The sequence below is a fragment of the Coenobita brevimanus genome, chromosome 63, assembly GCF_032717465.1.
Source record: "Coenobita brevimanus isolate Jiangsu-jjx chromosome 63, ASM3271746v2, whole genome shotgun sequence".
Taxonomy (NCBI): domain Eukaryota; kingdom Metazoa; phylum Arthropoda; class Malacostraca; order Decapoda; family Coenobitidae; genus Coenobita; species Coenobita brevimanus.
In genome coordinates, this window is record NC_137016.1 from 24,006,366 (window position 1) to 24,032,972 (window position 26,607).

Consider the following 26,607-nt stretch of genomic DNA (forward strand, 5'->3'; position numbering starts at 1 on the left):
GGAAAGGTGGGGCCATGTCCTAATCTGCGAGGCAAGGTGGAGCCATGTCCTAATCTGGGAGGCAAGGTGGGGCCATGTCCTAATCTGGGAGGCAAGGTGGGGCCATGTCCTAATCTGGGGGGAAAGGTGGGGCCATGTCCTAATCTGGGAGGCAAGGTGGAGCCATGTCCTAATCTGGGAGACAAGGTGGGGCCATGTCCTAATCTGGGGGGCAAGGTGAGGCCATCTCCTAATCTGGGAGGCAAGGTGGGGCCATGTCCTAATCTGAGAGGCAAGGTGGAGCCTTGTCCTAATCTGGGAGACAAGGTGGGGTCATGTCCTAATCTGGGGGGCAAGGTGAGGCCATCTCCTAATCTGGGAGGGAAGGTGGGGCCATGTCCTAATCTGGGAGGCAAGGTGGAGCCTTGTCCTAATCTGGGAGGCAAGGTGGGGCCATGTCCTAATCTGGGAGGCAAGGTGGGGCCATGTCCTAATCTGGGAGGCAAGGTGGAGCCATGTCCTAATCTGGTAGGCAAGGTGGGGTCATGTCCTAATCTGGGAGGCAAGGTGGGGCCATGTCCTAATCTGGGAGGCAAGATGGGCCCAGGTCCTAATCTGGGGGGCAAGGTGAGGCCATGTCCTAATCTGGGGGGCAAGGTGGAGCCATGTCCTAATCTGGGAGGCAAGGTGGGGCCATGTCCTAATCTGGGGGGCAAGGTGGGGCCATGTCCTAATCTGGGGGGCAAGGTGGGGCCATGTCCTAATCTGGGGGGCAAGGTGAGGCCATGTCCTAATCTGGGGGGCAAGGTGGAGACATGTCCTAATCTGGGAGGCAAGGTGGGACCATGTCCTAATCTGGGGGGCAAGGTGAGGCCATGTCCTAATCTGGGGGGCAAGGTGGAGCCATGTATTAATCTGGGAGGCAAGGTGGGACCATGTCCTAATCTGGGAGGCAAGGTGGAGCCTTGTCCTAATCTGGGAGGCAAGGTGGAGCCATGTCCTAATCTGGGTGGCAAGGTGGGGCCATGTCCTAATCTGGGAGGCAAGATGGGCCCATGTCCTAATCTGGGGGCAAGGTGAGGCCATGTCCTAATCTGGGGGGCAAGGTGGAGCCATGTCCTAATCTGGGAGGCAAGGTGGGACCAGGTCCTAATCTGGGAGGCAAGGTGGGGCCATGTCCTAATCTGGGGTGCAAGGTGGGGCCATGTCCTAATCTGGGGGGCAAGGTGAGGCCATGTCCTAATCTGGGGGGCAAGGTGGAGCCATGTCCTAATCTGGGAGGCAAGGTGGGACCATGTCCTAATCTGGGAGGCAAGGTGGGGCCATGTCCTAATCTGGGGGGCAAGGTGGGGCCATTTCCTAATCTCTGGGGGGCAAGGTGGGGCCAAGTCCTAATCTGGGAGGCAAGGTGGGGCCATCACCTACACCCAACCACACCGACATAATAGCCATCGACACCCACTTACTGTACAGTATATGCATCCCCACCCATCCAAATGCAACCTCAGTCACCCACAATTGCCCACACCCACTCAGTCCCACCAACACAGTATCATAGTTACGTACACTTATCATATACCACCTACACCCACCTAAACTCACTCACAATTACCTACACCCATGTACTGCATAACTAATCACATTAAACCTCACCAACCTACACCCACCCACTCTTACCTACACCATCCAACACCATCTTAAAAAACCCTACACCTAGAAGAAGACAGGAAGAAATCAGTAGGATAGAAGTTGTGGATGCAATGAAGAAAGTTAAACTGGGGAAAGCTCCAGGAATTGATGAAGTGTGTGGTGAAATGCTGAAGCATGAGGGAGAGATAGTAGCCGAATGGATGTGGAAGATGTGCAGATTGGCCTGGGAGGAAGGTAGAGTCCCGAAGGATTGGAAGTCAGGTATAATTATTCTCTTGTACAAAGGAAAAGAGGAAAAAGAAGTGTGTGGTAATCATAGGGGCATTTGTCTTCTTAGTATAATGGAAAAGTGTATAGTAGGATACTTATTGACAAAGTTAGAGAAAGAACAGAGGAATTAGTTGGAGGACAGGAAGGCTTTAGGAAGGGAAGAGGTTGTGTAGATCAGATATTCATTCTTAGATCTTTAGTGGAAAAGTATCTAGAGAAGGGAAAGAAGTTGTATGCGGCTTTCATGGATTTGGAGAAAGCATATGACAGGGTGGATAGACAAGAATTGTGGAAAGTGTTAAGAATATATGGAGTAGATGGAAAGTTGTTGAATGCTGTGAAGAGTATGTATGAAGGTGCTAAGGCTGCAGTGCGTGTGGATGGTGAACTAAGTGAATTTTTCTCTTTGAAAGTTGGGTTGAAAAAGGGATGTGTCATGTCTCCATGGTTGTTCAATCTGTTCATGGATGGGGTAATAAAAGAGGTACAGGGTAGGGTAGTGGATGTTGGAGTGGCCCTGGTGAGAGAGGACAGTGTTTGGAAACTCCCTGTACTGTTGTTTGCAGATGATACTGTGTTGTTGAGTGAAGACGAAGGGGAGCTGCAAGGCTTGGTGGATGAGTTTGGGAGAGTGTGCAAGAAACGGAATCTAAAGGTGAATGTAAGGAAGAGTAAAGTGATGGTCTTTGAGAGAGGTGAAGTCAGTGAATGGACAGCGAGGTTGGATGGTGAGGAATTGGAAAATGTGAGTACGTTTAAGTACTTGGGTAGTGTGATGAGTAAGGATGGAGGTTTGGAGGGTGAAGTGCTTGAAAGGGTACAGTAGGGAAGAAAGGTTGCTGGTTCTTTGAAAGCAGTGATAAGAATCAGGGAAGTGAGCATGGAAGTGAAAAAGATACTACATGACAGTATTATGATACCAACTCTAAAGTATGGAAGTGAAGCTTGGATATTGTTGGAGGGACACAAGTCAAGAGTGAGAGCAGTGGAAATGAGTTATTTAAGACGAGCCTGTGGAGTCACATGAAGAGACAGGTTGACGAAAGAGGATATAAAGGAGCGTTGTGGTGTGGATGTGGATGTGATAGGAAGTGTTATGAGGAACACACTGAGGTGGTTTGGCCATGTGGAGAGCATGGAGAGTGAAAGACTGACGAAGAGAGTGTATATGAGTGAGGTGGAGAGGGGAAGAGGGAGGGGGAGGCCGAGGATGAGATGGAGGGATGGGGTGGAGAGGTATATGAGAGAGGGGGTGTGTGAGTTGGGAGCAGGGCAGTGAAATGGCGGGGGACAGGACGACGTGGAGGCGATTTGTTTGTGGCCACCCCAAACGGGACTGAGGCGTCTGGCAATAGATAGACAGATAGACCTATCCACTCCCACCTACATCCACTTACTCCAACCCTCTTCCCTCGCACCTCTTCCTTAGCAATATGTTTCTCGTATTTTAACTAATTATTCTCTTCTATGACATTAATATCATTTTGATACTGGAATTATTTGTACTGATATAATCTAAGCAGATGCTGGAGTGTGATGTGCAGAACAAATCGCTATAAAAATGTAAACAATAATACAGTCCAGCGTCTGCGTTGCCATGGCAACCATTTGTTTCCCTGTCCGCTGGAGCGACTTCCCAGCCACCCTCTGGCCTCGGTGGCCGACATAAAAATGACGATATTTCCACTGCTTTATCGCGTAGGACTGTTTCCTTGGTGCAGACGGGTGGCTGTACCGATATTACAATACCCACATAGCTTAGTTCTCGCCTGTATAGTCGAATAATTGTATTTAAAGCTAAAATGATGTGCATACCAATGTTACCAACAGTAAAAGTACCCTTGGCCTCTGATTTCGGTTCCAGATTAAAGGGATATTATAAAGACTGTTAGTTTCTCTTACATATTTCGTCCTTGCTGTCTTAGCGGTCATAATTCAAAACCATTCTGTGAGATACTCGTGTCTCTCTGTTAACTGAATTTATAACATGCAATTTCTGGAGACACCCTGTGATCTGGCAACTATGTGGGGTGATGCGAGGATGCCATGGCTGTAGCACCGTAGTCGTAAATGATCTTAACCATTTCTTACGATAAATATTCCTTTACGGAAGTAAATCGGTATCAGAAATCGGTGTGTATGGAGGTATTTCCAGCTAAATATTCAGCCTGGTATGGTTGTGAAGTGTTTGGGGGATATACCAGTGAAAACAAAAGGCTCCTGTACACAGGTAAAGGTGAGAAATGTTATGAATATTACGTCATATTTTGTTACAACTTAATGTGTCACGTCAGCTAATGTGGTGCTAATGTGCACTTGATGTTTGCCTTAACTTCACTACATAACTACACCCAAATTGGCAAGTTTCTCAGTCACATCAGTTGATAATAATAATACAAAATAGATCAACGGCGCTAAGGTAAAATTATTTTAATTCTGATGTCATTTTTAGGGTGTTGTTGGTGAGAGTGTCAAGTTGTAACACTAAGAAGAGAAACCCTTACAAGTAACTAATTGGCTGATCTAAGTTTAATGGCTGTCTCTTGTATCATTATTAGGTCATTCTGGAGGCTGGTAGTCCGCCTGAAGATGGTACACACTGGCCTCTTGGCCTATACAAGCAATATCACAAAATTATCTCTTAAATGAAAGAAATCGCAAAGATATCACTCTTGTAATTTCTGTGTTGCGTTGGTCTCCCTGGCCCAACATGGATCCAAAGACTGCAGATTCTAGCTTCATAATTTCAGCAGCAAGATCCAGAACAGGGGTTGTTTTTTAACGCTGCTTGAGGTGTTTGTTGCTGATAATATATGGTAATTAACCGTACTGATGTGCTGTTGTGGCTGTGTTAGTGAAAATAAAGTCATAGGAGAGTGTAGTTCAAACACGCAGGTTATCTAACCTCGTTGAACTGAATCAATGAATCAGCTCGACCAAAGACATTTGTCAGTTCAACCAACACCTCGAGGTCTCACAACACCACGCAGTTCCCAGATCTAGGTGTGCTAGCCATTTACCAAATTTGATTTTATTATAATATGAGTTGTTATACAATTAAGGGAAATGGCATAAAAATAGTCATTATTGAAAATATTAAACTTTCATGAACCCTAAGTTGACTAAAAACAAGAAGCCTCAGTAATTTTGCTATGAGTTAAGATTGAATCGGCAGGCTACTGGTCTTATTATACTTGAGAACACTGTGTAGCATATTATTTTGCTGTAAATAATCTTTATCCGCAACGACTGCAATAAATAAGTGGTGTAAGTATTGTACTATCCATACACCTACCTTCCTGCACCAAAGAAACAGCCGTAAAAGATAAAATAATGAAAATATCGTCATTTTTATGTTGGCCACCGAGGAGACAGGATGACGGGCGTCGCTCTGTTGGCTGGAAAACGAGTGGTTTCCATGGCAACGCAGACTCAACTCTCACATTAAAAATATTTGCTGTTTTGGGAGTGTGTGGGTAGGGGTAGGTGTAGATGGGAGCTGATGGGTGTATGTCAGTGTGGGTGGGGGTAGATGAGTGTGAGTGGGTGTAGGAGTGCTGAGATGGGCATTGATGGATGTGGGTGTTTATGGGTAAGTGAGAGTGGTTGTTCGTGGGCGTGGGTGGATGTAGACTGGTGTAAATTGGTGTAGGTAGGCGTAAATGTGTGTATCTGGGTACAGTTGCATATGGACGAGTGTAGGGAGTGTAGATGGATGAAGGTAGATGTAGGTTAGTATGGAGGGCGTAGGTCGCTGTGGGAGGGCATAGGTGGATGTAGTTTGGCGTGGGTAGTTATAAGTTGTAGGTGGGTATGGGTGAGGAATGGTGGGTATGGCTGGGTGTAGTTGGAAGTAGGTGTGTAGGCGTGCTTACAGAGTGGGGAGTTTGGGGGAAGAAAGAGAGGGAGCCGAAGAACAAAGTGTATATGACAAACTGACTACGAGTGTGCTAACGCGAGGTGGTTGTGGAAAAAATGAAAAGAAGAGTAAGAAGGAGATGGAGAAACAAGATGCAAGAGAACTGATGAGATGGAGGTGGTGAGCCGTGGGAAGCAGGGTCGTTACTGAGTAGGGACAAAAGCTTCTGAAAGTCGTTTAGCCGAGGCCACTGCTGACAGTATGCAGCGTCAGACCAGTGGCGTAGCAGATCTTCATAGTTGGGAGGGCCAAGGTGGGGCCATGTCCTACTCGTGGGGGGAAGGTGGGGCCATGTCCTAATCTGCGAGGCAAGGTGGAGCCATGTCCTAATCTGGGAGGCAAGGTGGGGCCATGTCCTAATCTGGGAGGCAAGGTGGGGCCATGTCCTAATCTGGGGGAAAGGTGGGGCCATGTCCTAATCTGGGAGGCAAGGTGGAGCCATGTCCTAATCTGGGAGACAAGGTGGGGCCATGTCCTAATCTGGGGGGCAAGGTGAGGCCATCTCCTAATCTGGGAGGCAAGGTGGGGCCATGTCCTAATCTGGGAGGCAAGGTGGAGCCTTGTCCTAATCTGGGAGACAAGGTGGGGTCATGTCCTAATCTGGGGGGCAAGGTGAGGCCATCTCCTAATCTGGGAGGGAAGGTGGGGCCATGTCCTAATCTGGGAGGCAAGGTGGAGCCTTGTCCTAATCTGGGAGGCAAGGTGGGGCCATGTCCTAATCTGGGAGGCAAGGTGGGGCCATGTCCTAATCTGGGAGGCAAGGTGGAGCCATGTCCTAATCTGGGAGGCAAGGTGGGGTCATGTCCTAATCTGGGAGGCAAGGTGGGACCATGTCCTAATCTGGGGGGCAAGGTGAGGCCATGTCCTAATCTGGGCGGCAAGGTGGAGCCATGTCCTAATCTGGGAGGCAAGGTGGGACCATGTCCTAATCAGGGAGGCAAGGTGGGGCCATGTCCTAATCTGGGAGGCAAGGTGGGGCCATGTCCTAATCTGGGGGGAAAGGTGAGGCCATGTCCTAATCTGGGGGGCAAGGTGGAGCCATGTCCTAATCTGGGAGGCAAGGTGGGACCATGTCCTAATCTGGGGGGCAAAGGTGAGGCCATGTCCTAATCTGGGCGGCAAGGTGGAGCCATGTCCTAATCTGGGAGGCAAGGTGGGACCATGTCCTAATCTGGGAGGCAAGGTGGAGCCTTGTCCTAATCTGGGAGGCAAGGTGGAGCCATGTCCTAATCTGGGTGGCAAGGTGGGGCCATGTCCTAATCTGGGAGGCAAGATGGGCAAATGTCCTAATCTGGGGGGCAAGGTGAGGCCATGTCCTAATCTGGGGGGCAAGGTGGAGCCATGTCCTAATCTGGGAGGCAAGGTGGGACCATGTCCTAATCTGGGAGGCAAGGTGGGGCCATGTCCTAATCTGGGGGGCAAGGTGGGGCCATGTCCTAATCTGGGGGGCAAGGTGAGGCCATGTCCTAATCTGGGGGGCAAGGTGGAGCCATGTCCTAATCTGGGAGGCAAGGTGGGACCATGTCCTAATCTGGGAGGCAAGGTGGGGCCATGTCCTAATCTGGGGGGCAAGGTGGGGCCATTTCCTAATCTCTGGGGGGCAACGTGGGGCCAAGTCCTAATCTAGGGGGGGGGGGCAAGGCGGGGCCATCACCTACACCCAACCACACCGACATAATAGCCATCGACACCCACTTACTGTACAGTATATGCATCCCCACCCATCCAAATGCAACCTCAGTCACCCACAATTGCCCACACCCACTCAGTCCCACCAACACAGTATCATAGTTACGTACACTTATCATATACCACCTACACCCACCTAAGCTCACTCACAATTACCTACACCCATGTACTGCATAACTAATCACATTAAACCTCACCAACCTACACCCACCCACTCTTACCTACACCATCCAACACCATCTTAAAAAACCCTACACCTAGAAGAAGACAGGAAGAAATCAGTAGGATAGAAGTTGTGGATGCAATGAAAAAAGTTAAACTGGGGAAAGCTCCAGGAATTGATGAAGTGTGTGGTGAAATGCTGAAGCATGAGGGAGAGATAGTAGCCGAATGGATGTGGAAGATGTGCAGATTGGCCTGGGAGGAAGGTAGAGTCCCGAAGGATTGGAAGTCAGGTATAATTATTCTCTTGTACAAAGGAAAAGAGGAAAAAGAAGTGTGTGGTAATCATAGGTCCATTTGTCTTCTTAGTATAATGGAAAAGTATATAGTAGGATACTTATTGACAAAGTTAGAGAAAGAACAGAGGAATTAGTTGGAGGACAGGAAGGCTTTAGGAAGGGAAGAGGTTGTGTAGATCAGATATTCATTCTTAGATCTTTAGTGGAAAAGTATCTAGAGAAGGGAAAGAAGTTGTATGCGGCTTTCATGGATTTGGAGAAAGCATATGACAGGGTGGATAGACAAGAATTGTGGAAAGTGTTAAGAATATATGGAGTAGATGGAAAGTTGTTGAATGCTGTGAAGAGTATGTATGAAGGTGCTAAGGCTGCAGTGCGTGTGGATGGTGAACTAAGTGAATTTTTCTCTTTGAAAGTTGGGTTGAAAAAGGGATGTGTCATGTCTCCATGGTTGTTCAATCTGTTCATGGATGGGGTAATAAAAGAGGTACAGGGTAGGGTAGTGGATGTTGGAGTGGCCCTGGTGAGAGAGGACAGTGTTTGGAAACTCCCTGTACTGTTGTTTGCAGATGATACTGTGTTGTTGAGTGAAGACGAAGGGGAGCTGCAAGGCTTGGTGGATGAGTTTGGGAGAGTGTGCAAGAAACGGAATCTAAAGGTGAATGTAAGGAAGAGTAAAGTGATGGTCTTTGAGAGAGGTGAAGTCAGTGAATGGACAGCGAGGTTGGATGGTGAGGAATTGGAAAATGTGAGTACGTTTAAGTACTTGGGTAGTGTGATGAGTAAGGATGGAGGTTTGGAGGGTGAAGTGCTTGAAAGGGTACAGTAGGGAAGAAAGGTTGCTGGTTCTTTGAAAGCAGTGATAAGAATCAGGGAAGTGAGCATGGAAGTGAAAAAGTTACTACATGACAGTATTATGATACCAACTCTAAAGTATGGAAGTGAAGCTTGGATATTGTTGGAGGGACACAAGTCAAGAGTGAGAGCAGTGGAAATGAGTTATTTAAGACGAGCCTGTGGAGTCACATGAAGAGACAGGTTGACGAATGAGGATATAAAGGAGCGTTGTGGTGTGGATGTGGATGTGATAGGAAGTGTTATGAGGAACACACTGAGGTGGTTTGGCCATGTGGAGAGCATGGAGAGTGAAAGACTGACGAAGAGAGTGTATATGAGTGAGGTGGAGAGGGGAAGAGGGAGGGGGAGGCCGAGGATGAGATGGAGGGATGGGGTGTAGAGGTATATGAGAGAGGGGAGGTGTGAGTTGGGAGCAGGGCAGTGAAATGGCGGGGGACAGGACGACGTGGAGGTGATTTGTTTGTGGCCACCCCAAACGGGACTGAGGCGTCTGGCAATAGATAGACAGATAGACCTATCCACTCCCACCTACATCCACTTACTCCAACCCTCTTCCCTCGCACCTCTTCCTTAGCAATATATTTCTCGTATTTTAACTAATTATTCTCTTCTATGACATTAATATCATTTTGATACTGGAATTATTTGTACTGATATAATCTAAGCAGATGCTGGAGTGTGATGAGCAGAACAAATCGCTATAGAAATGTAAACAATAATACAGTCCAGCGTCTGCGTTGCCATGGCAACCATTTGTTTCCCTGTCCACTGGAGCGACTTCCCAGCCACCCTCTGGCCTCGGTGGCCGACATAAAAATGACGATATTTCCACTGCTTTATCGCGTAGGACTGTTTCCTTGGTGCAGACGGGTGGCTGTACCGATATTACAATACCCACATAGCTTAGTTCTCGCCTGTATAGTCGAATAATTGTATTTAAAGCTAAAATGATGTGCATACCAATGTTACCAACAGTAAAAGTACCCTTGGCCTCTGATTTCGGTTCCAGATTAAAGGGATATTATAAAGACTGTTAGTTTCTCTTACATATTTCGTCCTTGCTGTCTTAGCGGTCATAATTCAAAACCATTCTGTGAGATAATCGTGTCTCTCTGTTAACTGAATTTATGACATGCAATTTCCGGAGACACCCTGTGATCTGGCAACTGTGTGGGGTGATGCGAGGATGCCATGGCTGTAGCACCGTAGTCGTAAATGATCTTAACCATTTCTTACGATAAATATTCCTTTACGGAAGTAAATCGGTATCAGAAATCGGTGTGTATGGAGGTATTTCCAGCTAAATATTCAGCCTGGTATGGTTGTGAAGTGTTTGGGGGATATACCAGTGAAAACAAAAGGCTCCTGTACACAGGTAAAGGTGAGAAATGTTATGAATATTACGTCATATTTTGTTAGAACTTAATGTGTCACGTCAGCTAATGTGGTGCTAATGTGCACTTCATGTCTGCCTTAACTTCACTACATAACTACACCCAAATTGGCAAGTTTCTCAGTCACATCAGTTGATAATAATAATACAAAATAGATCAACGGCGCTAAGGTAAAATTATTTTAATTCTGATGTCATTTTTAGGATGTTGTTGGTGAGAGTGTCAAGTTGTAACACTAAGAAGAGAAACCCTTACAAGTAACTAATTGGTTGATCTAAGTTTAATGACTGACTCTTGTATCATTATTAGGTCATTCTGGAGGCTGGTAGTCCGCCTGAAGATGGTACACACTGGCCTCTTGGCCTATACAAGCAATATCACAAAATTATCTCTTAAATGAAAGAAATCGCAAAGATATCACTCTTGTAATTTCTGTGTTGCGTTGGTCTCCGTGGCCCAACATGGATGCCAAAGACTGCAGATTCTAGCTTCATAATTTCAGCAGCAAGATCCAGAACAGGGGTTGTTTTTTAACGCTGCTTGAGGTGTTTGTCGCTGATAATATATGGTAATTAACCGTACTGATGTGCTGTTGTGGCTGTGTTAGTGAAAATAAAGTCATAGGAGAGTGTAGTTCAAACACGCAGGTTATCTAACCTCGTTGAACTGAATCAATGAATCAGCTCGACCAAAGACATTTGTCAGTTCAACCAACACCTCGAGGTCTCACAACACCACGCAGTTCCCAGATCTAGGTGTGCTAGCCATTTACCAAATTTGATTTTATTATAATATGAGTTGTTATACAATTAAGGGAAATGGCATAAAAATAGTCATTATTGAAAATATTAAACTTTCATGAACCCTAAGTTGACTAAAAACAAGAAGCCTCAGTAATTTTGCTATGAGTTAAGATTGAATCGGCAGGCTACTGGTCTTATTATACTTGAGAACACTGTGTAGCATATTATTTTGCTGTAAATAATCTTTATCCGCAACGACTGCAATAAATAAGTGGTGTAAGTATTGTACTATCCATACACCTACCTTCCTGCACCAAAGAAACAGCCGTAAAAGATAAAATAATGAAAATATCGTCATTTTTATGTTGGCCACCGAGGAGACAGGATGACGGGCGTCGCTCTGTTGGCTGGAAAACGAGTGGTTTCCATGGCAACGCAGACTCAACTCTCACATTAAAAATATTTGCTGTTTTGGGAGTGTGTGGGTAGGGGTAGGTGTAGATGGGAGCTGATGGGTGTATGTCAGTGTGGGTGGGGGTAGATGAGTGTGAGTGGGTGTAGGAGTGCTGAGATGGGCATTGATGGATGTGGGTGTTTATGGGTAAGTGTGAGTGGTTGTTCGTGGGCGTGGGTGGATGTAGACTGGTGTAAATTGGTGTAGGTAGGCGTAAATGTGTGTATCTGGGTACAGTTGCATATGGACGAGTGTAGGGAGTGTAGATGGATGAAGGTAGATGTAGGTTAGTATGGAGGGCGTAGGTCGCTGTGGGAGGGCATAGGTGGATGTAGTTTGGCGTGGGTAGTTATAAGCTGTAGGTGGGTATGGGTGAGGAATGGTGGGTATGGCTGGGTGTAGTTGGAAGTAGGTGTGTAGGCGTGCTTACAGAGTGGGGAGTTTGGGGGAAGAAAGAGAGGGAGCCGAAGAACAAAGTGTATATGACAAACTGACTACGAGTGTGCTAAAGCGAGGTGGTTGTGGAAAAAATGAAAAGAAGAGTAAGAAGGAGATGGAGAAACAAGATGCAAGAGAACTGATGAGATGGAGGTGGTGAGCCGTGGGAAGCAGGGTCGTTACTGAGTAGGGACAAAATCTTCTGAAAGTCGTTTAGCCGAGGCCACTGCTGACAGTATGCAGCGTCAGACCAGCGGCGTAGCAGGTCTTCATAGTTGGGAGGGCCAAGGTGGGGCCATGTCCTAATCTGGGGGGAAAGGTGGGGCCATGTCCTAATCTGGGAGGCAAGGTGGAGCCATGTCCTAATCTGGGAGGCAAGGTGGGGCCATGTCCTACTCTGGGGGGAAAGGTGGGGCCATGTCCTAATCTGGGAGGCAAGGTGGAGCCATGTCCTAATCTGGGAGGCAAGGTGGGGCCATGTCCTAATCTGGGGGGCAAGGTGAGGCCATGTCCTAATCTGGGAGGCAAGGTGGAGCCATGTCCTAATCTGGGAGGCAAGGTGGAGCCTTGTCCTAATCTGGGAGGCAAGGTGGGGCCATGTCCTAATCTGGGAGGCAAGGTGGGGCCATGTCCTAATCTGGGAGGCAAGGTGGGGTCATGTCCTAATCTGCGAGGCAAGGTGGGGCCATGTCCTAATCTGGGGGGCAAGGTGAGGCCATGTCCTAATCTGGGGGGCAAGGTGGAGCCATGTCCTAATCTGGGAGGCAAGGTGGGACCATGTCCTAATCTGGGAGGCAAGGTGGGACCATGTCCTAATCTGGGGGACAAGGTGAGGTCATGTCCTAATCTGGGGGGCAAGGTGGAGCCACGTCCTAATCTGGAAGGCAAGGTGGGACCATGTCCTAATCTGGGAGGCAAGGTGGGGCCATGTCCTAATCTGGGGGGCAAGGTGGGGCCATTTCCTAATCTCTGGGGGGCAAGGTGGGGCCAAGTCCTAATCTAGGGGGGGGGGCAAGGCGGGGCCATCACCTACACCCAACCACACCGACATAATAGCCATCGACACCCACTTACTGTACAGTATATGCATCCCCACCCATCCAAATGCAATCTCAGTCACCCACAATTGCCCACACCCACTCAGTCCCACCAACACAGTATCATAGTTACGTACACTTATCATATACCACCTACACCCACCTAACCTCACCCACAATTACCTACACCCATGTACTGCATAACTAATCACATTAAACCTCACCAACCTACACCCACCCACTCTTACCTACACCATCCAACACCATCTTAAAAAACCCTACACCTAGAAGAAGACAGGAAGAAATCAGTAGGATAGAAGTTGTGGATGCAATGAAGAAAGTTAAACTGGGGAAAGCTCCAGGAATTGATGAAGTGTGTGGTGAAATGCTGAAGCATGAGGGAGAGATAGTAGCCGAATGGATGTGGAAGATGTGCAGATTGGCCTGGGAGGAAGGTAGAGTCCCGAAGGATTAGAAGTCAGGTATAATTATTCCCTTGTACAAAGGAAAAGGGGAAAAAGAAGTGTGTGGTAATCATATGGGCATTTGTCTTCTTAGTATAATGGAAAACTGTATAGTAGGATACTTATTGACAAAGTTAGAGAAAGAAAGAGGAATTAGTTGTAGAAGAACAGGAAGGCTTTAGGAAGGGAAGAGGTTGTGTAGATCAGATATTCATTCTTAGATCTTTAGTGGAAAAGTATCTAGAGAAGGGAAAGAAGCTGTATGCGGCTTTCATGGATTTGGAGAAAGCATATGACAGGGTGGATAGACAAGAATTGTGGAAAGTGTTAAGAATATATGGAGTAGATGGAAAGTTGTTGAATGCTGTGAAGAGTATGTATGATGGTGCTAAGGCTGCAGTGCGTGTGGATGGTGAACTAAGTGAATTTTTCTCTTTGAAAGTTGGGTTGAAACAGGGATGTGTCATGTTTCCATGGTTGTTCAATCTGTTCATGGATGGGGTAATAAAAGAGGTACAGGGTAGGGTAGTGGATGTTGGAGTGGCCCTGGTGAGAGAGGATAGTGTTTGGAAACTCCCTGTACTGTTGTTTGCAGATGATACTGTGTTGTTGAGTGAAAACGAAGGGGAGCTGCAAGGCTTGGTGGATGAGTTTGGGAGAGTGTGCAAGAAACGGAATCTAAAGGTGAATGTAGGGAAGAGTAAAGTGATGGTCTTTGAGAGAGGTGAAGTCAGTGAATGGACAGCGAGGTTGGATGGTGAGGAATTGGAAAATGTGAGTACGTTTAAGTACTTGGGCAGTGTGATGAGTAAGGATGGAGGTTTGGAGGGTGAAGTGCTTGAAAGGGTACAGTAGGGAAGAAAGGTTGCTGGTTCTTTGAAAGCAGTGATATGAATCAGGGAAGTGAGCATGGAAGTGAAAAAGTTACTACATGACAGTATTATGATACCAACTCTAAAGTATGGAAGTGAAGCTTGGATATTGTTGGAGGGACACAAGTCAAGAGTGAGAGCAGTGGAAATGAGTTATTTAAGACGAGCCTGTGGAGTCACATGAAGAGACAGGTTGACGAATGAGGATATAAAGGAGCGTTGTGGTGTGGATGTGGATGTGATAGGAAGTGTTATGAGGAACACACTGAGGTGGTTTGGCCATGTGGAGAGCATGGAGAGTGAAAGACTGACGAAGAGAGTGTATATGAGTGAGGTGGAGAGGGGAAGAGGGAGGGGGAGGCCGAGGATGAGATGGAGGGATGGGGTGGAGAGGTATATGAGAGAGGGGGTGTGTGAGTTGGGAGCAGGGCAGTGAAATGGCGGGGGACAGGACGACGTGGAGGCGATTTGTTTGTGGCCACCCCAAACGGGACTGAGGCGTCTGGCAATAGATAGACAGATAGACCTATCCACTCCCACCTACATCCACTTACTCCAACCCTCTTCCCTCGCACCTCTTCCTTAGCAATATATTTCTCGTATTTTAACTAATTATTCTCTTCTATGACATTAATATCATTTTGATACTGGAATTATTTGTACTGATATAATCTAAGCAGATGCTGGAGTGTGATGAGCAGAACAAATCGCTATAGAAATGTAAACAATAATACAGTCCAGCGTCTGCGTTGCCATGGCAACCATTTGTTTCCCTGTCCGCTGGAGCGACTTCCCAGCCACCCTCTGGCCTCGGTGGCCGACATAAAAATGACGATATTTCCACTGCTTTATCGCGTAGGACTGTTTCCTTGGTGCAGACGGGTGGCTGTACCGATATTACAATACCCACATAGCTTAGTTCTCGCCTGTATAGTCGAATAATTGTATTTAAAGCTAAAATGATGTGCATACCAATGTTACCAACAGTAAAAGTACCCTTGGCCTCTGATTTCGGTTCCAGATTAAAGGGATATTATAAAGACTGTTAGTTTCTCTTACATATTTCGTCCTTGCTGTCTTAGCGGTCATAATTCAAAACCATTCTGTGAGATACTCGTGTCTCTCTGTTAACTGAATTTATAACATGCAATTTCTGGAGACACCCTGTGATCTGGCAACTATGTGGGGTGATGCGAGGATGCCATGGCTGTAGCACCGTAGTCGTAAATGATCTTAACCATTTCTTACGATAAATATTCCTTTACGGAAGTAAATCGGTATCAGAAATCGGTGTGTATGGAGGTATTTCCAGCTAAATATTCAGCCTGGTATGGTTGTGAAGTGTTTGGGGGATATACCAGTGAAAACAAAAGGCTCCTGTACACAGGTAAAGGTGAGAAATGTTATGAATATTACGTCATATTTTGTTACAACTTAATGTGTCACGTCAGCTAATGTGGTGCTAATGTGCACTTGATGTTTGGCTTAACTTCACTACATTACTACACCCAAATTGGCAAGTTTCTCAGTCACATCAGTTGATAATAATAATACAAAATAGATCAACGGCGCTAAGGTAAAATTATTTTAATTCTGATGTCATTTTTAGGGTGTTGTTGGTGAGAGTGTCAAGTTGTAACACTAAGAAGAGAAACCCTTACAAGTAACTAATTGGCTGATCTAAGTTTAATGGCTGTCTCTTGTATCATTATTAGGTCATTCTGGAGGCTGGTAGTCCGCCTGAAGATGGTACACACTGGCCTCTTGGCCTATACAAGCAATATCACAAAATTATCTCTTAAATGAAAGAAATCGCAAAGATATCACTCTTGTAATTTCTGTGTTGCGTTGGTCTCCCTGGCCCAACATGGATGCCAAAGACTGCAGATTCTAGCTTCATAATTTCAGCAGCAAGATCCAGAACAGGGGTTGTTTTTTAACGCTGCTTGAGGTGTTTGTCGCTGATAATATATGGTAATTAACCGTACTGATGTGCTGTTGTGGCTGTGTTAGTGAAAATAAAGTCATAGGAGAGTGTAGTTCAAACACGCAGGTTATCTAACCTCGTTGAACTGAATCAATGAATCAGCTCGACCAAAGACATTTGTCAGTTCAACCAACACCTCGAGGTCTCACAACACCACGCAGTTCCCAGATCTAGGTGTGCTAGCCATTTACCAAATTTGATTTTATTATAATATGAGTTGTTATACAATTAAGGGAAATGGCATAAAAATAGTCATTATTGAAAATATTAAACTTTCATGAACCCTAAGTTGACTAAAAACAAGAAGCCTCAGTAATTTTGCTATGAGTTAAGATTGAATCGGCAGGCTACTGGTCTTATTATACTTGAGAACACTGTGTAGCATATTATTTTGCTGTAAATAATCTTTATCCGCAACGACTGCAATAAATAAGTGGTGTAAGTATTGTACTATCCATACACCTACCTTCCTGCACCAAAGAAACAGCCGTAAAAGATAAAATAATGAAAATATCGTCATTTTTATGTTGGCCACCGAGGAGACAGGATGACGGGCATCGCTCTGTTGGCTGGAAAACGAGTGGTTTCCATGGCAACGCAGACTCAACTCTCACATTAAAAATATTTGCTGTTTTGGGAGTGTGTGGGTAGGGGTAGGTGTAGATGGGAGCTGATGGGTGTATGTCAGTGTGGGTGGGGGTAGATGAGTGTGAGTGGGTGTAGGAGTGCTGAGATGGGCATTGATGGATGTGGGTGTTTATGGGTAAGTGAGAGTGGTAGTTCGTGGGCGTGGGTGGATGTAGACTGGTGTAAATTGGTGTAGGTAGGCGTAAATGTCTGTATCTGGGTACAGTTGCATATGGACGAGTGTAGGGAGTGTAGATGGATGAAGGTAGATGTAGGTTAGTATGGAGGGCGTAGGTCGCTGTGGGAGGGCATAGGTGGATGTAGTTTGGCGTGGGTAGTTATAAGTTGTAGGTGGGTATGGGTGAGGAATGGTGGGTATGGCTGGGTGTAGTTGGAAGTAGGTGTGTAGGCGTGCTTACAGAGTGGGGAGTTTGGGGGAAGAAAGAGAGGGAGCCGAAGAACAAAGTGTATATGACAAACTGACTACGAGTGTGCTAACGCGAGGTGGTTGTGGAAAAAATGAAAAGAAGAGTAAGAAGGAGATGGAGAAACAAGATGCAAGAGAACTGATGAGATGGAGGTGGTGAGCCGTGGGAAGCAGGGTCGTTACTGAGTAGGGACAAAAGCTTCTAAAAGTCGTTTAGCCGAGGCCACTGCTGACAGTATGCAGCGTCAGACCAGTGGCGGAGCAGGTCTTCATAGTTGGGAGGGCCAAGGTGGGGCCATGTCCTAATCTGGGGGGAAAGGTGGGGCCATGTCCTAATCTGCGAGGCAAGGTGGAGCCATGTCCTAATCTGGGAGGCAAGGTGGGGCCATGTCCTAATCTGGGAGGCAAGGTGGGGCCATGTCCTAATCTGGGGGGAAAGGTGGGGCCATGTCCTAATCTGGGAGGCAAGGTGGAGCCATGTCCTAATCTGGGAGACAAGGTGGGGCCATGTCCTAATCTGGGGGGCAAGGTGAGGCCATCTCCTAATCTGGGAGGCAAGGTGGGGCCATGTCCTAATCTGGGAGGCAAGGTGGAGCCTTGTCCTAATCTGGGAGACAAGGTGGAGTCATGTCCTAATCTGGGGGGCAAGGTGAGGCCATCTCCTAATCTGGGAGGGAAGGTGGGGCCATGTCCTAATCTGGGAGGCAAGGTGGAGCCTTGTCCTAATCTGGGAGGCAAGGTGGGGCCATGTCCTAATCTGGGAGGCAAGGTGGGGCCATGTCCTAATCTGGGAGGCAAGGTGGAGCCATGTCCTAATCTGGGAGGCAAGGTGGGGTCATGTCCTATTCTGGGAGGCAAGGTGGGGTCATGTCCTATTCTGGGAGGCAAGGTGGGGCCATGTCCTAATCTGGGAGGCAAGATGGGCCCAGGTCCTAATCTGGGGGGCAAGGTGAGGCCATGTCCTAATCTGGGGGGCAAGGTGGAGCCATGTCCTAATCTGGGAGGCAAGGTGGAGCCATGTCCTAATCTGGGAGGCAAGGTGGGGCCATGTCCTAATCTGGGGGGCAAGTTGGGCCATGTCCTAATCTGGGGGGCAAGGTGAGGCCATGTCCTAATCTGGGGGGCAAGGTGGAGACATGTCCTAATCTGGGAGGCAAGGTGGGACCATGTCCTAATCTGGGGGCAAGGTGAGGCCATGTCCTAATCTGGGCGGCAAGGTGGAGCCATGTCCTAATCTGGGAGGCAAGGTGGGACCATGTCCTAATCTGGGAGGCAAGGTGGAGCCTTGTCCTAATCTGGGAGGCAAGGTGGAGAAATGTCCTAATCTGGGTGGCAAGGTGGGGCCATGTCCTAATCTGGGAGGCAAGATGGGCAAATGTCCTAATCTGGGGGGCAAGGTGAGGCCATGTCCTAATCTGGGGGGCAAGGTGGAGCCATGTCCTAATCTGGGAGGCAAAGGTGGGACCATGTCCTAATCTGGGAGGCAAGGTGGGGCCATGTCCTAATCTGGGGGGCAAGGTGGGGCCATGTCCTAATCTGGGGGGCAAGGTGAGGCCATGTCCTAATCTGGGGGGCAAGGTGGAGCCATGTCCTAATCTGGGAGGCAAGGTGGGACCATGTCCTAATCTGGGAGGCAAGGTGGGGCCATGTCCTAATCTGGGGGGCAAGGTGGGGCCATTTCCTAATCTCTGGGGGGCAAGGTGGGGCCAAGTCCTAATCTAGGGGGGGGGGGCAAGGCGGGGCCATCACCTACACCCAACCACACCGACATAATAGCCATCGACACCCACTTACTGTACAGTATATGCATCCCCACCCATCCAAATGCAACCTCAGTCACCCACAATTGCCCACACCCACTCAGTCCCACCAACACAGTATCATAGTTACGTACACTTATCATATACCACCTACACCCACAATTACCTACACCCATGTACTGCATAACTAATCACATTAAACCTCACCAACCTACACCCACCCACTCTTACCTACACCATCCAACACCATCTTAAAAAACCCTACACCTAGAAGAAGACAGGAAGAAATTAGTAGGACAGAAGTTGTGGATGCAATGAAGAAAGTTAAACTGGGGAAAGCCCCAGGAATTGATGAAGTGTGTGGTGAAATGCTGAAGCATGAGGGAGAGATAGTAGCCGAATGGATGTGGAAGATGTGCAGATTGGCCTGGGAGGAAGGTAGAGTCCCGAAGGATTGGAAGTCAGGTATAATTATTCCCTTGTACAAAGGAAAAGGGGAAAAAGAAGTGTGTGGTAATCATAGGGGCATTTGTCTTCTTAGTATAATGGAAAAGTGTATGGTAGGATACTTAATGACAAAGTTAGAGAAAGAACAGAGGAATTAGTTGGAGAAGAACAGAAAGGCTTTAGGAAGGGAAGAGGTAAAGATATCACTCTTGTAATTTCTGTGTTGCGTTGGTCTCCCTGGCCCAACATGGATGCCAAAGACTGCAGATTCTAGCTTCATAATTTCAGCAGCAAGATCCAGAACAGGGGTTGTTTTTTAACGCTGCTTGAGGTGTTTGTCGCTGATAATATATGATAATTAACCGTACTGATGTGCTGTTGTGGCTGTGTTAGTGAAAATAAAGTCATAGGAGAGTGTAGTTCAAACACGCAGGTTATCTAACCTCGTTGAACTGAATCAATGAATCAGCTCGACCAAAGACATTTGTCAGTTCAACCAACACCTCGAGGTCTCACAACACCACGCAGTTCCCAGATCTAGGTGTGCTAGCCATTTACCAAATTTGATTTTATTATAATATGAGTAGTTATACAATTAAGGGAAATGGCATAAAAATAGTCATTATTGAAAATATTAAATTTTCATGAACCCTAAGTTGACTAAAAACAAGCAGCCTCAGTAATTTTGCTATGAGTTAAGATTGAATCGGCAGGCTACTGGTCTTATTATACTTGAGAACACTGTGTAGCATATTATTTTGCTGTAAATAATCTTTATCCGCAACGACTGCAATAAATAAGTGGTGTAAGTATTGTTGGAGAAGAACAGGGAGGCTTTAGGAAGGGAAAAGGTTGTGTAGATCAGATATTCATTCTCAGATCTTTAGTGGAAAAGTTTCTAGAGAAGGGAAAGAAATTGTATGCGGCTTTCATGGATTTGGAGAAAGCATATGACAGGGTGGATAGACTAGGATTGTGGAAAGTGTTAAGAATATATGGAGTAGATGGGAAGTTGTTGAATGCTGTGAAGAGTATGTACGATGGTGCGAAGGCTGCAGTGCGTGTGGATGGTGAACTAAGTGAATTTTTCTCTTTGAAAGTTGGGTTGAAACAGGGATGTCATGTCTCCATGGTTGTTCAATCTGTACATGGATGGGGTAATAAAAGAGGTACAAGGTAGGGTAGTGGATGTTGGAGTGGCCCTGGTGAGAGAGGATAGTGTTTGGAAACTCCCTGTGCTGTTGTTTGCAGATGATACTGTGTTGTTGAGTGAAGACGAAGGGGAGCTGCAAGGCTTGGTGGATGAGTTTGGGAGAGTGTGTAAGAAACGGAATCTAAAGGTGAATGTAGGGAAGAGTAAAGTGATGGTCTTTGAGAGAGGTGAAGTCAGTGAATGGACAGCGAGGTTGGATGGTGAGGAATTGGAAAATGTGAGTACGTTTAAGTACTTGGGTAGTGTGATGAGTAAGGATGGAGGTTTGGAGGGTGAAGTGCTTGAAAGGGTACAGCAGGGAAGAAAGGTTGCTGGTTCTTTGAAAGCAGTGATAAGAAACAGGGAAGTGAGCATGGAAGTGAAAAAGTTACTACATGACAGTATTGTGATACCAACTCTAACGTACGGAAGTGAAGCTTGGACGTTGTTGGAAGGACACAAGTCAAGAGTGAGAGCAGTGGAAATGAGTTATTTAAGAGGAGCCTGTGGAGTCACATGGAGAGACAGGCTGACGAATGAGGATATAAAGGAGCGTTGTGGTGTTGATGTGGATGTGATAGGAAGCGTTATGAGGAACATACTGAGGTGGTTTGGCCATGTGGAGAGGATGGAGGGTGAAAGACTGACGAAGAGAGTGTATGTGAGTGAGGTGGAGGGGGAAAGAGGGAGGGGGAGGCCGAGGATGAGATGGAGGGATGGGGTGGAGAGGTATATGAGAGAGTGGGGTGTGAGTTGGGAGCAGGGGAGTGATATGGCGGGGGACAGGGCGACTTGGAGGCGATTTGTTTGTGGCCACCCCAAACGGGACTGAGGCGTCTGGCAATAGATAGATAGATAGAAGTATTGTACTATCCATACACCTACCTTCCTGCACCAAAGAAACAGCCGTAAAAGATAAAATAATGAAAATATCGTCATTTTTATGTTGGCCACCGAGGAGACAGGATGACGGGCGTCGCTCTGTTGGCTGGAAAACGAGTGGTTTCCATGGCATCGCAGACTCAACTCTCACATTAAAAATATTTGCTGTTTTGGGAGTGTGTGGGTAGGGGTAGGTGTATAGGACTACATAATAGATAGATAGATAAATAGATAGATAGAAAAAGTTTCGAGATTTGGTATATGGTTACGAAATCCACTTATACACCGACCATAAACCACTGGTGGGTATGTTTAAAGAAAAACTCCTTTCTGGGAGGAGAGCAAGATGGAAATGTACAGTTGAAAACTACAATGTACAATTTCATTATATACAAGGTAAAATGAACATAGTAGCTGACGCATTATCTAGGAACCCGAACACAATTCAGGTCGCGGCGTTAGATCTCAAAGGAAATATCCCAAACCACGAGGATATCGCAAAGGCACAAAGACTTGACCCAGTGTGGGTCAAACTTCCACTCCCACTTGAACAATTCACAATGGTCAATAATACATTATAGAAAATTAACTCTAAACAACCAAAACGCCAAAGAAATACTAACCTGTTGGTAGTACCTAATGACATGATACCCCAAGTATTACGAATGATACACGACAGCCCACATGCAGGACATCCTGGAAAGGATAAGACATTCAACCAAGCCCAGCTATTATATTACTGGCCTTCATTACGAAGAGATATAAACAATCATATAGACAGATGCGAATCATGTGCGAAACACAAAGGATACCCAATCACACCCGCACCGATGGGTAATTACCCTGTACCACATCAACCATGGGACGTTGTCGCTGTTGATTTACTCAAGATGCCATTATCATACAATAATAACCTATACTTATTCGTAGCAACGGATCATTTTTCCCGTTATGTCATTTTAGCTCCAATTAAAGATAAGACAGCAGAGACAGTAGCAAAGGCAATAACAGATAATGTAATATGTCGCTTTACTACCCCAAAGGTATTAATAAGTGATAATGGAGGAGAATTTAATTCTGAGATCTTACAAGAAATATGTAAACAATACAACATCAAAAAGGTTAGGCCTATCACCCAGCATCGAATGGGTTGGTAGAGAGACAAAATAAAAAGGTATTAGATGTGCTACGACACATTCTCAGTGAAAATTATGCAAGCTGGGATGATTGGATTCCCAGAGTAGAGGCCTCCATTAATGGGTCTATAAATAAATCCATTGGTGACACACCACATTTCATTATATATGGCACAGATAAAAAATTACCATATGAGCTCCTAGAAGGTGACAGCATGCCTATATACAATTACGATGATTACTCTAAACTCCGGTTACGTGAATTCCAGGACATTCACAAAAGAGTGAAAAAACAATTAACGATGTCCAAGGAAGAAATGACGGAGGCATTTAACAAGATGGCAAAAGATTCACCTATCAGCTTAGGAGACATTGTTTACGGAGTTATTCATACGAGAGACAATAAATTATCCCCAAAATTTGAGGGCCCATACAGAGTAATTAACATAAAAGCAAACAAAGTTTTAATTAAGTCACTTTCAAGTGGCGAGGAAAAACAAGTTCATATTGACCATTTAAAACGAGTTTCAAGGGAATTATCACATAATTATTCAGCCTCGGATACAACCGAACAGGTGAACGTACCTCAAGAAACCAAGCAAGAACACAACAATGATTACAAAAAGAAATTAAGGTCATATACCAAACAATCGAACATAGGTGCAACTATTCCAATGAAATCTACAGTACATCATTTACGAGAATTAAATATCGATTTAAACTCCTTCTATAAATGAAATAACAGCCAACCGTAACGCACATCATCACTATCATCAACCACAGCTTTATAGGAAATTAATAGATTTTTTTTTTCGGTAGGTTACGATGAAGGGACTTATGCTATGGATTCTCCTATACATAGTAAGAGTATATGTGCACCTAGACCCCAAGCATATTGTACGACAAGGATGTCTCATAGCTCCAACGGCCACGACTACAATCGTCAAGGACGTCATGAGTACTGAAATAAGTCTAGATTACTTGTATGACTTACCTACTTATCTAGAAAGACTTGCGACGCCGATGCGAACTCTGGACTTCAAGATAGGGAATTATGTTTCACAAGCACATAACACCAAGGAAGTGGATGAAATGGTGAAGTTAGCGAAATGGAAACTAGAACAGGCGAAGTCAACTATACTCGTCATGATCCAAGATCTCCCATCTTATGGAATGGAGGTACTGAGCGACAGGAACAATATCACACGTACTCGCCAAAAGCGCGGTTTGTTCGATCTGGGCGGCGCAGTTCTTGGGAACATCTTTGGATTGGCTACAGAGGATGACCTTAAAGAAATAAACAACAAATTTAATAAGATAGCTCAGGTACTAACATACCAGGATAAATTCATCACAGGACAGAACTCAGCAATGAAGACAATTGTGAAAAATCTGAAACAAGCAGAAAACGTAGCTCTCGAGAGTGTAGATAAAATAAATGAATTAGAGGGCAACGTTACTCTTTTCCAGCACTTCTCCATCATCACAGAACATATTGACACGATTCTACTACAATTAGAGAACACTAGAGATCGTTTCAGGGCACTTATGCAAGGAATTTCGAATGCTGGTGATGGCAAGATCACAAATGACTTACTCCCAGTTCATGAGCTACGTCAGATAGTTAGTCAAGGCATACATAAACATAAATTGAAGCCATTGTTCCGCAGTAGGGAATTTATGCAATATTACCCGTACTTAGAAGCAACACTAACACCAACATCAGTGATAGTTCATGTACCATTCATCACTGAAGACCTGTTCACAGTATACCAAATACACCCTTTTCCCTATAAAAATAACAACACTTTGGTCATCATCAACATCAACACAGACACCGAACTCATCATGGTCTCCAAGAGACGAGACACTGTCACTTTCGCAAGTGAGTCAACGATTGAGCGTAAGTGCCGCACATCCTTACATGCTGTTCATCTTTGTCCTGCGTACATTTTCACGTTTCAGCCTACTGATACGGTCCCTTGTGAAATGGTTATCATCAGCAATAACAATATTCATCATCATTGCAACTTCACTTTTGCTCCAGATAAACTTGTACACCATCAACGCATTGGACACTCACAGTTTTTTTATTTCCCTCATAACACATCAGTTTACATAGTCTGTCCAGATATACCACCATCTCATACATCAGCCTCAGGATTATACATAGCACCAGACTACTGTGCGGTATTTACACCATCCATGTCTACTTTTTCCACCATCAATCACTACGCAATTATCAACCATACACACAAACATTTCCACCCACTGCCTAATATGAACTTAAACATGAGCACAAGTATTAAGCTGACTTCACCCAAGTTTGAAACTATGCAGCTGATCAATGAAACAATGAAGCCCTGGGAAGATTTGAGTTTGAGTATGTTCAACCCATATTATGTGTATAGCCAAGCACCTTCTGTCTTTATAATCGTCTGCATTGTAGTTGCAGTGCTGCTGTTCGCAATGCACAGAATGCATGCAAGAATTGCTAATTTGGAGTCATTATTTAGTGGGGGGAGAGTTAACATCACAGTTAACCACCCTGAATGAAGTGTATATATTTTGGATATAGTATTAATTATATATATTAAAAAAAAAAAAAAATAAAAAAATAATAATAATAATAATACAAAGAAGAATGACCCATATATGACTGACCAGTACCATTATCTTTGAATGATATATTAATAACTCTTACAATAATCTTAATTTTAAACTATTTTTATTCTTGCATGTATGCATTTCACTATAATATCCCAAGTACATACTGTATTACAGTTAAATAATTTACTTTAATGCATTTATTCAAATATGTATACAACTTATTTAAAATGTAATATTACTGAATAATCACTATTTACTATGAATAATATATGTATACAATATTCATACAATTATGTTACTTTACAATATTATGTATTTCACTTAATTAGCTTATAAGTTCATTATAATGTGTATGTAGTATGTATTAATATATTATAACTACTAAATGTCGATGGTACGCCATTTTTGCGCGACCGAGCAGATATAGGACTACATAATAGATAAATAGATAAATAGATAGATAGAAGCAGGAAGTCAGATGATGAGAAGGTGTTGTGTCTGCGAGAATCGAGCAGTGCTAAACATGCTTACACACTCTTAACACTGAGGAAAGCTGACAACAGCGGCCAGTAAGGAGATGATGCAGTTAGCTGTCACCAGTCCTTTCGTGAACAAAGATCTGGTAACCATGCACACACATATACACACATACTCACACACAGGCTCCTTAAGCTTTCCATCCACGAGGAACACACGTGACACACCCCTGCTACACCAGATTTTAGGAAAGAGAGAGTAGAAGGAGACAAGCGACCCTAGAGACAGGTCACGGAAGAAGGGCTTAGCGATTTGAGAGAGAGAGACAGATAGCGAGACAGGGAGGTAGCTACCCGGGACTTATATTCGTTCCGTGTGAGAGACTTGTTAATATTTCTAAGACAAATAAAAATAGTCCCATACTATTCTTTACCTCTCCTGTCACTACATGACATTTGGTGGGGAAGCTACTACAAGATATAAAAGCCGTTCGACCACAAGTCTAAAATATACTTCTCTACAAGTAACTACAAAGTCTTTATGACAGGTGTAGATGGGAGCTGATGGGTGTATGTCAGTGTGGGTGGGGGTAGATGAGTGTGAGTGGGTGTAGGAGTGCTGAGATGGGCATTGATGGATGTGGGTGTTTATGGGTAAGTGAGAGTGGTTGTTCGTGGGCGAGGGTGGATGTATACTGGTGTAAATTGGTGTAGGTAGGCGTAAATGTGTGTATCTGGGTACAGTTGCATATGGACGAGTGTAGGGAGTGTAGATGGATGAAGGTAGATGTAGGTTAGTATGGAGGGCGTAGGTCGCTGTGGGAGGGCATAGGTG